Genomic DNA, 10,227 nt, shown 5'->3' with positions numbered 1-10,227 from the left:
GCTTCACACAGACAAACATACACACAAAACAACAAAATATGTCAAATTACATAAGATAAGATAAGATAACCTTTATTAGTCCCACGCGCGGGAAATTTGTTTTGTTACAGCGGTGGAAACTGCAAAGTTACATGGAGAATTAGAAAAAAGAAAAACATCTCCATCCATCCATTTGCTTCCGCTTTTCCTTTTCAGGGTCGTGGGGGGCTGGAGCCTATCACAGCTGTCATAGGGCGAGAGGCGGGGTCCACCCTGGACAGGTCGCCAGCCCGTGGCAGGGCTAACACACAGACAACCATTCACACCGATCCCCACTAACTGCATGTCTTTAGACTGTGGGAGGAAGCAGGAGAGAACATGCAAACTCCACGCAAAAACCCCGGCCTGATGAGGTTAGGGTCCTGAGTTCGATACCCTAACCCAGAACTAAACTCAGGACAGAGGAAGGGATGGGTGATGTTCATGTGTGCCCAGGTGTATGATGTGGCTCTTTGCGGTGACACAGTAAAAAAATGTGGCTCTTTGTCTCTGACTGGTTGGCAACCCCAGCCCTTGCCCTTCATGTATTTCAGTAATGTCTTTTTCTCCCGTCTCCTCCTCTCGTTTACATGTTTTGTAAAGATGTTTTGTGACCCATTCCTTCTGTCAGGTGTGTCTTCCCCCCCAGCCATCATGTTCTGTTTATGCTTAGTTATGTCCATGTCTCATCTCCAGTCCCCTTTTCCCTCTGTATGTATTTACAGTGTGCGTGTTCCTCGTCGCTTCGTCATGTTAAGTCTGCGTGTCTTATTCCGTCATGTGTCATGTATCACTCCAAATCTCACTACCTTTAACTGATAACAACTGTTTGCTGAGTGTTATGTCTAAAAGGTATTGCACAATCGCCTCTAGTAGAGGATCAGGTTTGTTTTCCACTGATAATGGATTTTAACATGACTGACCAATGATTGTGGAGCACGTCCATGTAGGAGCAAACTTAAATGTTTAAAAATGTTCAAAACTTAAGATATTACATTTCTGAAGTATGACGCAAGGAAAAAGTTACATTATTTCATATTTTTAAAAAAAAATCCAATTTCATATGATCAAATTTATGTCAAAAAGTTCATATTTCTTCCCTCCTATGTCATGTGTGAGTACTGTACTGTAAATGTCATATAGAGATTTACATTAATGGATAATGTAAATCTGATTATTTGAATGTATTTTTCATTTGTCTGTCAGGTCATAATGAGACAGCTGGTACATGCAGCCGCTGAAATGCAATCCAAGGGTGTCTTCCATCGAGACATTAAGCCAGACAATATTGTGTTTGACACATCGCCTGATCATCCAGCATTTCTATGTGTCAAATTCATCGATTTTGGCATTGGAGTCCCTTTTAGAGCAGAAGCAGTCACACGAAGAAATGGTAGGTCGTCAGCCTCACTGTTTAAATGTCCTTGCCTGCCCACACGCTTAGTGTCCACATGAATTCCTTACCATGAATAATTACTCTCTGGATTTTAGGGACCAAATCAGCCGCTGTAAACTGGCGGGACTTTAATGCCACCACAGCAGATTGCGTCACAGTTTTGCAGCTGGGTGCGGTGATGGATTGGCTGGTACGTCACATCATCCCTGATGACAACAACACATCTGAGATGCACACTGACATTTCAGAGGGTAAGCTGAATGTTAATTCTTTAACCTGTCACATTACAAAAACTTGAAAAAATCCCCCAAAGAAACCAAATTCCAAGAAATCCAATCATGGAAATGTTTGCACACACTTGTGATTATGCACAGAGGTCCACCCTACCAGCCAACCTCAGATCTCCACGCATGCACAAATGAATGCACATACATCGACACACATTCTGGTATTGATATTTGACATCACAGTAGAGACGCAAATCTGGCATAGCTCTGAGGTCTTTCAGTCCCATCTCTGGCTAACAGGCCAAAAATTAAGTCTACTAGGAGACGGGGGTGTCGACCATACAAGAGGTAGTGGGGTGAAAAGCCTGTTGCCTCATGCCTGGTGCAGTTGTATGCATGTACTATCTGAGGCAGATGCTCTTTCCAGCTGCTCTTTGCCTTCTCCTCCAGTGTCCTTAGCATTTGAAGAAATATCCAATTAAATGGCTCAGCTGGAAATGGGTTGCCATTTGGATGGTATGGTGTTGTCCTTGAGTGAGCATCTCCAGCCAGGTGTCCCCACTTTGCAGTTATTTATTTGTAAAAAATGTTTGGTATCATGTATGATTTTCGTTCCACTTCTCAAGTGTACACCACTTTGTATTGGTCTTTCACGTGGAATTCCAATAAAACTGATTCATGTTTGTGGCTGTAATGTGACAAAATGTGGAAAAGTTCAAGGGGGCCGAATACTTTTGCAAGCCACTGTATATCAGATGACACTGATAACCTAATGCTAATTGCAATAACTATGCAGAGGTCTCTAGGCCTCGACCTTTATGGAGCATGTGAAGTTTGGGGCAGAGTGGACAAAGAAAAGTTTCTCAGCAGGTTCAACAGCTTGCTACAACACAGGCCGATGAAGTATTGCACTCACTCATCCAAACTGGCAAACATGTAACATACACCCTAAGACTGATCCTGCTTTTTACTCCTTTGCTATGATTTCATTTGATATTATGTAGCCTTGGAGACAGTTTGCATAGATTAGAATGTTAGATTGCTGTGATGTCATCAATGCCCGATGTTTTGTTTTAATGTCTTGTGATAGTTCTAAGTGCAGACAAAGTCAGAGTTCAAGTGAGTTTAGTACAATTTTGAACCAGTTTCTGACATGTGGTCAAAATCTTGGCCGACCTTTACCACACCACGTGCTGTGGGTGTGCGTAAATATCTAGGTGAGTAAAGTCTCCTTTACCTGTTAAATTCATCATAATTTGGGGCTTTTACTTCAGGTGTTTTGATTCAGTAGTAACCAAGTGATCTTTGTACAAACTGCAGACCGCCACACTGATCCCTGGTTCCTCAGGATAGAGGACAGGACGTCAGATGGGCGAATCAAGAGCTCCAAACGCAAAGACTGTGCCACAGAAAGACTGGAAAAAGCTTCCAAAAGAAGCAAGGACAGCAAAAGTCCAACCCCAGGCCTCAGCCATCTTGTCTTGGAGAAGTGTAAGTGAGACATTCAGAGATTTTTTGTTTTACAGTTATTGATCATCTGTAGGCCTGTGTGGAGTTCAGAGGTCTAATTGGTTTTGGTTTTTGCAGCTGCTTTCAGAAAGAAGAGCAGCAAAGGAAAGTCAAGCAGCGATGGAACAAAACAACCACGCAGTAAAAAGAGCAAGACATCAAGCTCACAGGAGGAGGCCAGCTGCTCCGTCTACGAGTCAGATACACACAGCACATACAAAAGTCACACTAAAGGTAAGAAGTACATAGGTAAGTTCACACCACACCTGCAGTGATAGAGCCTCTTTCCCAAGCTCTCAGAGTTTAGCTGGTATCCATCTGCTAATCACTAGGAAGCTTCTAACAAAGACTGTATGAATGTGTACATTGAGGCAAAGTCAGCTTTCCTACATACAACTAATCACAACCCCTGTGTTAGTTTTGTCTCTCTGTAGAGGACTTTGAAGAAAAATACGAAGAGCAGGATAAGCTGGGTGAAGGAGGCTTTGGGACTGTCTTCTTTGGAAAAAGCAGAGAAGACAATTTCCCAGTATGGCTTCTTATGTGTGCACTTTACAATTCTTCTAGTGGCAATCTTTAATGGATAATGTAAATCTGATTATTTGAACGTATTTTTCATTTGTCTGTCGGGTCATAATGAGACATCTGGTACATGCAGCCGCTGAAATGCAATCCAAGGGTGTCTTCCATCGAGACATTAAGCCAGACAATATTGTGTTTGACACATCGCCTGATCATCCAGCATTTCTATGTGTCAAATTCATCGATTTTGGCATTGGAGTCCCTTTTAGAGCAGAAGCAGTCACACGAAGAAATGGTAGGTCGTCAGCCTCACCGTTTAAATGTCCTTGCCTGCCCACACGCTTAGTGTCCACATGAATTCCTTACCATGAATAATTACTCTCTGGATTTTAGGGACCAAATCAGCCGCTGTAAACTGGCAGGACTTTAATGCCACCACAGCAGATTGCGTCACAGTTTTGCAGCTGGGTGCGGTGATGGATTGGCTGGTACGTCACATCATCCCTGATGACAACAACACATCTGAGATGCACACTGACATTTCAGAGGGTAAGCTGAATGTTAATTCTTTAACCTGTCACATTACAAAAACTTGAAAAAATCCCCCAAAGAAACCAAATTCCAAGAAATCCAATCATGGAAATGTTTGCACACACTTGTGATTATGCACAGAGGTCCACCCTACCAGCCAACCTCAGATCTCCACGCATGCACAAATGAATGCACATACATCGACACACATTCTGGTATTGATATTTGACATCACAGTAGAGACGCAAATCTGGCATAGCTCTGAGGTCTTTCAGTCCCATCTCTGGCTAACAGGCCAAAAATTAAGTCTACTAGGAGACGGGGGTGTCGACCATACAAGAGGTAGTGGGGTGAAAAGCCTGTTGCCTCATGCCTGGTGCAGTTGTATGCATGTACTATCTGAGGCAGATGCTCTTTCCAGCTGCTCTTTGCCTTCTCCTCCAGTGTCCTTAGCATTTGAAGAAATATCCAATTAAATGGCTCAGCTGGAAATGGGTTGCCATTTGGATGGTATGGTGTTGTCCTTGAGTGAGCATCTCCAGCCAGGTGTCCCCACTTTGCAGTTATTTATTTGTAAAAAATGTTTGGTATCATGTATGATTTTCGTTCCACTTCTCAAGTGTACACCACTTTGTATTGGTCTTTCACGTGGAATTCCAATAAAACTGATTCATGTTTGTGGCTGTAATGTGACAAAATGTGGAAAAGTTCAAGGGGGCCGAATACTTTTGCAAGCCACTGTATATCAGATGACACTGATAACCTAATGCTAATTGCAATAACTATGCAGAGGTCTCTAGGCCTCGACCTTTATGGAGCATGTGAAGTTTGGGGCAGAGTGGACAAAGAAAAGTTTCTCAGCAGGTTCAACAGCTTGCTACAACACAGGCCGATGAAGTATTGCACTCACTCATCCAAACTGGCAAACATGTAACATACACCCTAAGACTGATCCTGCTTTTTACTCCTTTGCTATGATTTCATTTGATATTATGTAGCCTTGGAGACAGTTTGCATAGATTAGAATGTTAGATTGCTGTGATGTCATCAATGCCCGATGTTTTGTTTTAATGTCTTGTGATAGTTCTAAGTGCAGACAAAGTCAGAGTTCAAGTGAGTTTAGTACAATTTTGAACCAGTTTCTGACATGTGGTCAAAATCTTGGCCGACCTTTACCACACCACGTGCTGTGGGTGTGCGTAAATATCTAGGTGAGTAAAGTCTCCTTTACCTGTTAAATTCATCATAATTTGGGGCTTTTACTTCAGGTGTTTTGATTCAGTAGTAACCAAGTGATCTTTGTACAAACTGCAGACCGCCACACTGATCCCTGGTTCCTCAGGATAGAGGACAGGACGTCAGATGGGCGAATCAAGAGCTCCAAACGCAAAGATTGTGCCACAGAAAGACTGGAAAAAGCTTCCAAAAGAAGCAAGGACAGCAAAAGTCCAACCCCAGGCCTCAGCCATCTTGTCTTGGAGAAGTGTAAGTGAGACATTCAGAGATTTTTTGTTTTACAGTTATTGATCATCTGTAGGCCTGTGTGGAGTTCAGAGGTCTAATTGGTTTTGGTTTTTGCAGCTGCTTTCAGAAAGAAGAGCAGCAAAGGAAAGTCAAGCAGCGATGGAACAAAACAACCACGCAGTAAAAAGAGCAAGACATCAAGCTCACAGGAGGAGGCCAGCTGCTCCGTCTACGAGTCAGATACACACAGCACATACAAAAGTCACACTAAAGGTAAGAAGTACATAGGTAAGTTCACACCACACCTGCAGTGATAGAGCCTCTTTCCCAAGCTCTCAGAGTTTAGCTGGTATCCATCTGCTAATCACTAGGAAGCTTCTAACAAAGACTGTATGAATGTGTACATTGAGGCAAAGTCAGCTTTCCTACATACAACTAATCACAACCCCTGTGTTTGTTTTGTCTCTCTGTAGAGGACTTTGAAGAAAAGTACGAAGAGCAGGATAAGCTGGGTGAAGGAGGCTTTGGGACTGTCTTCTTTGGAAAACGCAGAGAAGACAATTTCCCAGTATGGCTTCTTATGTGTGCACTTTACAATTCTTCTAGTGGCAATCTTTAATGGATAATGTAAATCTGATTATTTGAACGTATTTTTCATTTGTCTGTCAGGTCATAATGAGACAGCTGGTACATGCAGCCGCTGAAATGCAATCCAAGGGTGTCTTCCATCGAGACATTAAGCCAGACAATATTGTGTTTGACACATCGCCTGATCATCCAGCATTTCTATGTGTCAAATTCATCGATTTTGGCATTGGAGTCCCTTTTAGAGCAGAAGCAGTCACACGAAGAAATGGTAGGTCGTCAGCCTCACTGTTTAAATGTCCTTGCCTGCCCACACGCTTAGTGTCCACATGAATTCCTTACCATGAATAATTACTCTCTGGATTTTAGGGACCAAATCAGCCGCTGTAAACTGGCAGGACTTTAATGCCACCACAGCAGATTGCGTCACAGTTTTGCAGCTGGGTGCGGTGATGGATTGGCTGGTACGTCACATCATCCCTGATGACAACAACACATCTGAGATGCACACTGACATTTCAGAGGGTAAGCTGAATGTTAATTCTTTAACCTGTCACATTACAAAAACTTGAAAAAATCCCCCAAAGAAACCAAATTCCAAGAAATCCAATCATGGAAATGTTTGCACACACTTGTGATTATGCACAGAGGTCCACCCTACCAGCCAACCTCAGATCTCCACGCATGCACAAATGAATGCACATACATCGACACACATTCTGGTATTGATATTTGACACCACAGTAGAGACGCAAATCTGGCATAGCTCTGAGGTCTTTCAGTCCCATCTCTGGCTAACAGGCCAAAAATTAAGTCTACTAGGAGACGGGGGTGTCGACCATACAAGAGGTAGTGGGGTGAAAAGCCTGTTGCCTCATGCCTGGTGCAGTTGTATGCATGTACTATCTGAGGCAGATGCTCTTTCCAGCTGCTCTTTGCCTTCTCCTCCAGTGTCCTTAGCATTTGAAGAAATATCCAATTAAATGGCTCAGCTGGAAATGGGTTGCCATTTGGATGGTATGGTGTTGTCCTTGAGTGAGCATCTCCAGCCAGGTGTCCCCACTTTGCAGTTATTTATTTGTAAAAAATGTTTGGTATCATGTATGATTTTCGTTCCACTTCTCAAGTGTACACCACTTTGTATTGGTCTTTCACGTGGAATTCCAATAAAACTGATTCATGTTTGTGGCTGTAATGTGACAAAATGTGGAAAAGTTCAAGGGGGCCGAATACTTTTGCAAGCCACTGTATATCAGATGACACTGATAACCTAATGCTAATTGCAATAACTATGCAGAGGTCTCTAGGCCCCGACCTTTATGGAGCATGTGAAGTTTGGGGCAGAGTGGACAAAGAAAAGTTTCTCAGCAGGTTCAACAGCTTGCTACAACACAGGCCGATGAAGTATTGCACTCACTCATCCAAACTGGCAAACATGTAACATACACCCTAAGACTGATCCTGCTTTTTACTCCTTTGCTATGATTTAATTTGATATTATGTAGCCTTGGAGACAGTTTGCATAGATTAGAATGTTAGATTGCTGTGATGTCATCAATGCCCGATGTTTTGTTTTAATGTCTTGTGATAGTTCTAAGTGCAGACAAAGTCAGAGTTCAAGTGAGTTTAGTACAATTTTGAACCAGTTTCTGACATGTGGTCAAAATCTTGGCCGACCTTTACCACACCACGTGCTGTGGGTGTGCGTAAATATCTAGGTGAGTAAAGTCTCCTTTACCTGTTAAATTCATCATAATTTGGGGCTTTTACTTCAGGTGTTTTGATTCAGTAGTAACCAAGTGATCTTTGTACAAACTGCAGACCGCCACACTGATCCCTGGTTCCTCAGGATAGAGGACAGGACGTCAGATGGGCGAATCAAGAGCTCCAAACGCAAAGATTGTGCCACAGAAAGACTGGAAAAAGCTTCCAAAAGAAGCAAGGACAGCAAAAGTCCAACCCCAGGCCTCAGCCATCTTGTCTTGGAGAAGTGTAAGTGAGACATTCAGAGATTTTTTGTTTTACAGTTTGTCAAGAGATTTATTCTAAAGAAACTTCTTCAGCTGAGAGTCTAAGAGGAGAAACACACACACACGCTGCAGCATTTGCTTGTATACAAGGGCGATCACAGAACGCTCACACCAGAGTGGGGGCCCTGCGATGCGCGCTCTGCTCTTGCACTTGTCTTTATTTATACACAAGAAAAATGAATACATTTGACGTGAGCATATGCGTATGTGATTGTGTGTGTGTGAGTGTGTGTGTGTGTGTGTGTGTTGTGTGTGTGTGTGTGTGTGTTCGAGGTCAGAACTGCTTGTTATTCTTCTTACTATCGCTGTGAGAAGACTCAGATACAAATATCAGAACACGTGTTATGAAGAAGAATCAGTCCTGAACAATGAAAAGAACAATCAGTTCTAAGCAAGGAAATGATCATCATGCAGCATTCTATCACAAGCAAACTTATATCATTAAAAGCTTATACTGACTAAAAAATACAATTTTCTATTGACATTCCCTCCTGTTGTCAGTATAACCTTTAAGTGAGATATCAGTATGTAACATCTTGTTGCACATTTTCTGTCACATCATCATTAATCACGCAAAGTCTTCACATTCCAACAGGTCGGAGTCATCATCATCATCATTTGTCACGGCTATGTATGCAGCTACAGTGGAAATGATTATGCGGTTAATCATGAGTTTTAGACATGGCAGGATACATGTTACAAAAACACAAAATAAAAGTAAAAATACTCCAACTCCGATGAGTAGTCTCTTTAGCACCTGTAGCCAGGAGCCAGTGTCCAAAACGGTAGTCCAAAGTTTCAATTCTTAACATGTTCTTTCCGGTGCCCACCCATGGAAACAGTGAGTGGAGAACCTTTTGTCCGGTGGTCCAAAGCTTAAATTCCTCTGGCACATCACTGCCATAGATGGGGTCATGTGGTTGTAGTGTGGAGACGTCTCGTCGTCGTCTTGTAGTCTGAGAGTCATTTACAGCTGACATCCTGAAGGTGTGGTCTGAGATGAAGATTGGGGCACAGGTGCCCGTCCATCCGGGTGGCAGTATGAAGTAGGCATGTTGTCCACACAGCCAGGCCATTCCCTGCACCCAGTAGGTGCCGTTGCTGGGCGCGGACGTGTTTACAGGTGCACCCTCTCCATTGGCTGCGGTTTGGTTACAGTTGGTGGTGTTGCCTAGGGGTCTGTTACCGTTGTCTTGTCGGTAGCACATGGAGTGGTTCTTCCCTGGGGTTTGGTCCAAAAACACTGGGAAGTGAATGGACGTGTTCCGATTCGTCACGTTGAAGTTGATCCAGAAGAGCCGGTCACACGTTCCGTTGTCAAGTCCAGCGTTTTCGACGATGATTACCTCGTGTCGGGGTTTCCTGGGACCTCAACCTTTTTGCAGTGGCTCTGATGTATCCAGGAGGGTCTCTCTGCTATTTTGCAGGCAGTTGGAGTGGTGATGAGCACTTGGTAGGGACCTTCCCAGCGGGGCGAGCTCCAATTTTTCCTTTGGAGTACTCGGACAAGGATCCAATCACCTGGCTTCAACCTGCAGGAAATAGGTGAAAAAGAGTCTTGCGGCGGTTTATTGTTCAAAACGACTTCTCTGTTTGTCAACAATTGAGTCATCCAATCTGCCAGAGTGGTTTCACGGATTGACTTATCTAGTGGCTCGCTAATAACTGGCAATGGAAAAGGTCGCCCATGTATGATTTCAAATGGGGACAGTTTGTTATTTCCTTGTGTTATTCTCATCCACATTTTGACTAGGCCTACACATTCTGGCCATGGTCTGCCAGTTTCTTCCATTGTTTTCTGAGCCTTTGTTTTATAGTGCCATTTGTTTTCTCCACTAATCCTGCACTTTTTGGATGTTTCAAAGTTTCAAAATTAATAGTGTAAAATTGTCGGTTTCTAATAAGGACCATTCCTTGGATCACCCCTCCTGATGAGCCATGGCTC

General features: G+C 43.2%; 1 long non-coding RNA gene across 1 annotated transcript; it reads left to right on the top strand.

Annotated features, from left to right (window-relative positions):
• Positions 1–1,563: 1,563 nt before the first annotated feature.
• LOC134623517 (uncharacterized) lies at positions 1,564–3,257 on the top strand. Its single transcript, XR_010093354.1, has 3 exons — positions 1,564–1,604; positions 2,962–3,132; positions 3,229–3,257. It is a non-coding gene; the product is annotated as an uncharacterized LOC134623517 (long non-coding RNA).
• The last annotated feature ends 6,970 nt before the right edge of the window (positions 3,258–10,227 follow it).

This window comes from Pelmatolapia mariae, unplaced genomic scaffold (genome assembly GCF_036321145.2).
Source record: "Pelmatolapia mariae isolate MD_Pm_ZW unplaced genomic scaffold, Pm_UMD_F_2 NODE_ptg000713l+_length_28971_cov_1, whole genome shotgun sequence".
Classification (NCBI taxonomy): Eukaryota; Metazoa; Chordata; class Actinopteri; order Cichliformes; family Cichlidae; genus Pelmatolapia; species Pelmatolapia mariae.
This window is presented reverse-complemented; position numbering and strand designations above follow the sequence as displayed.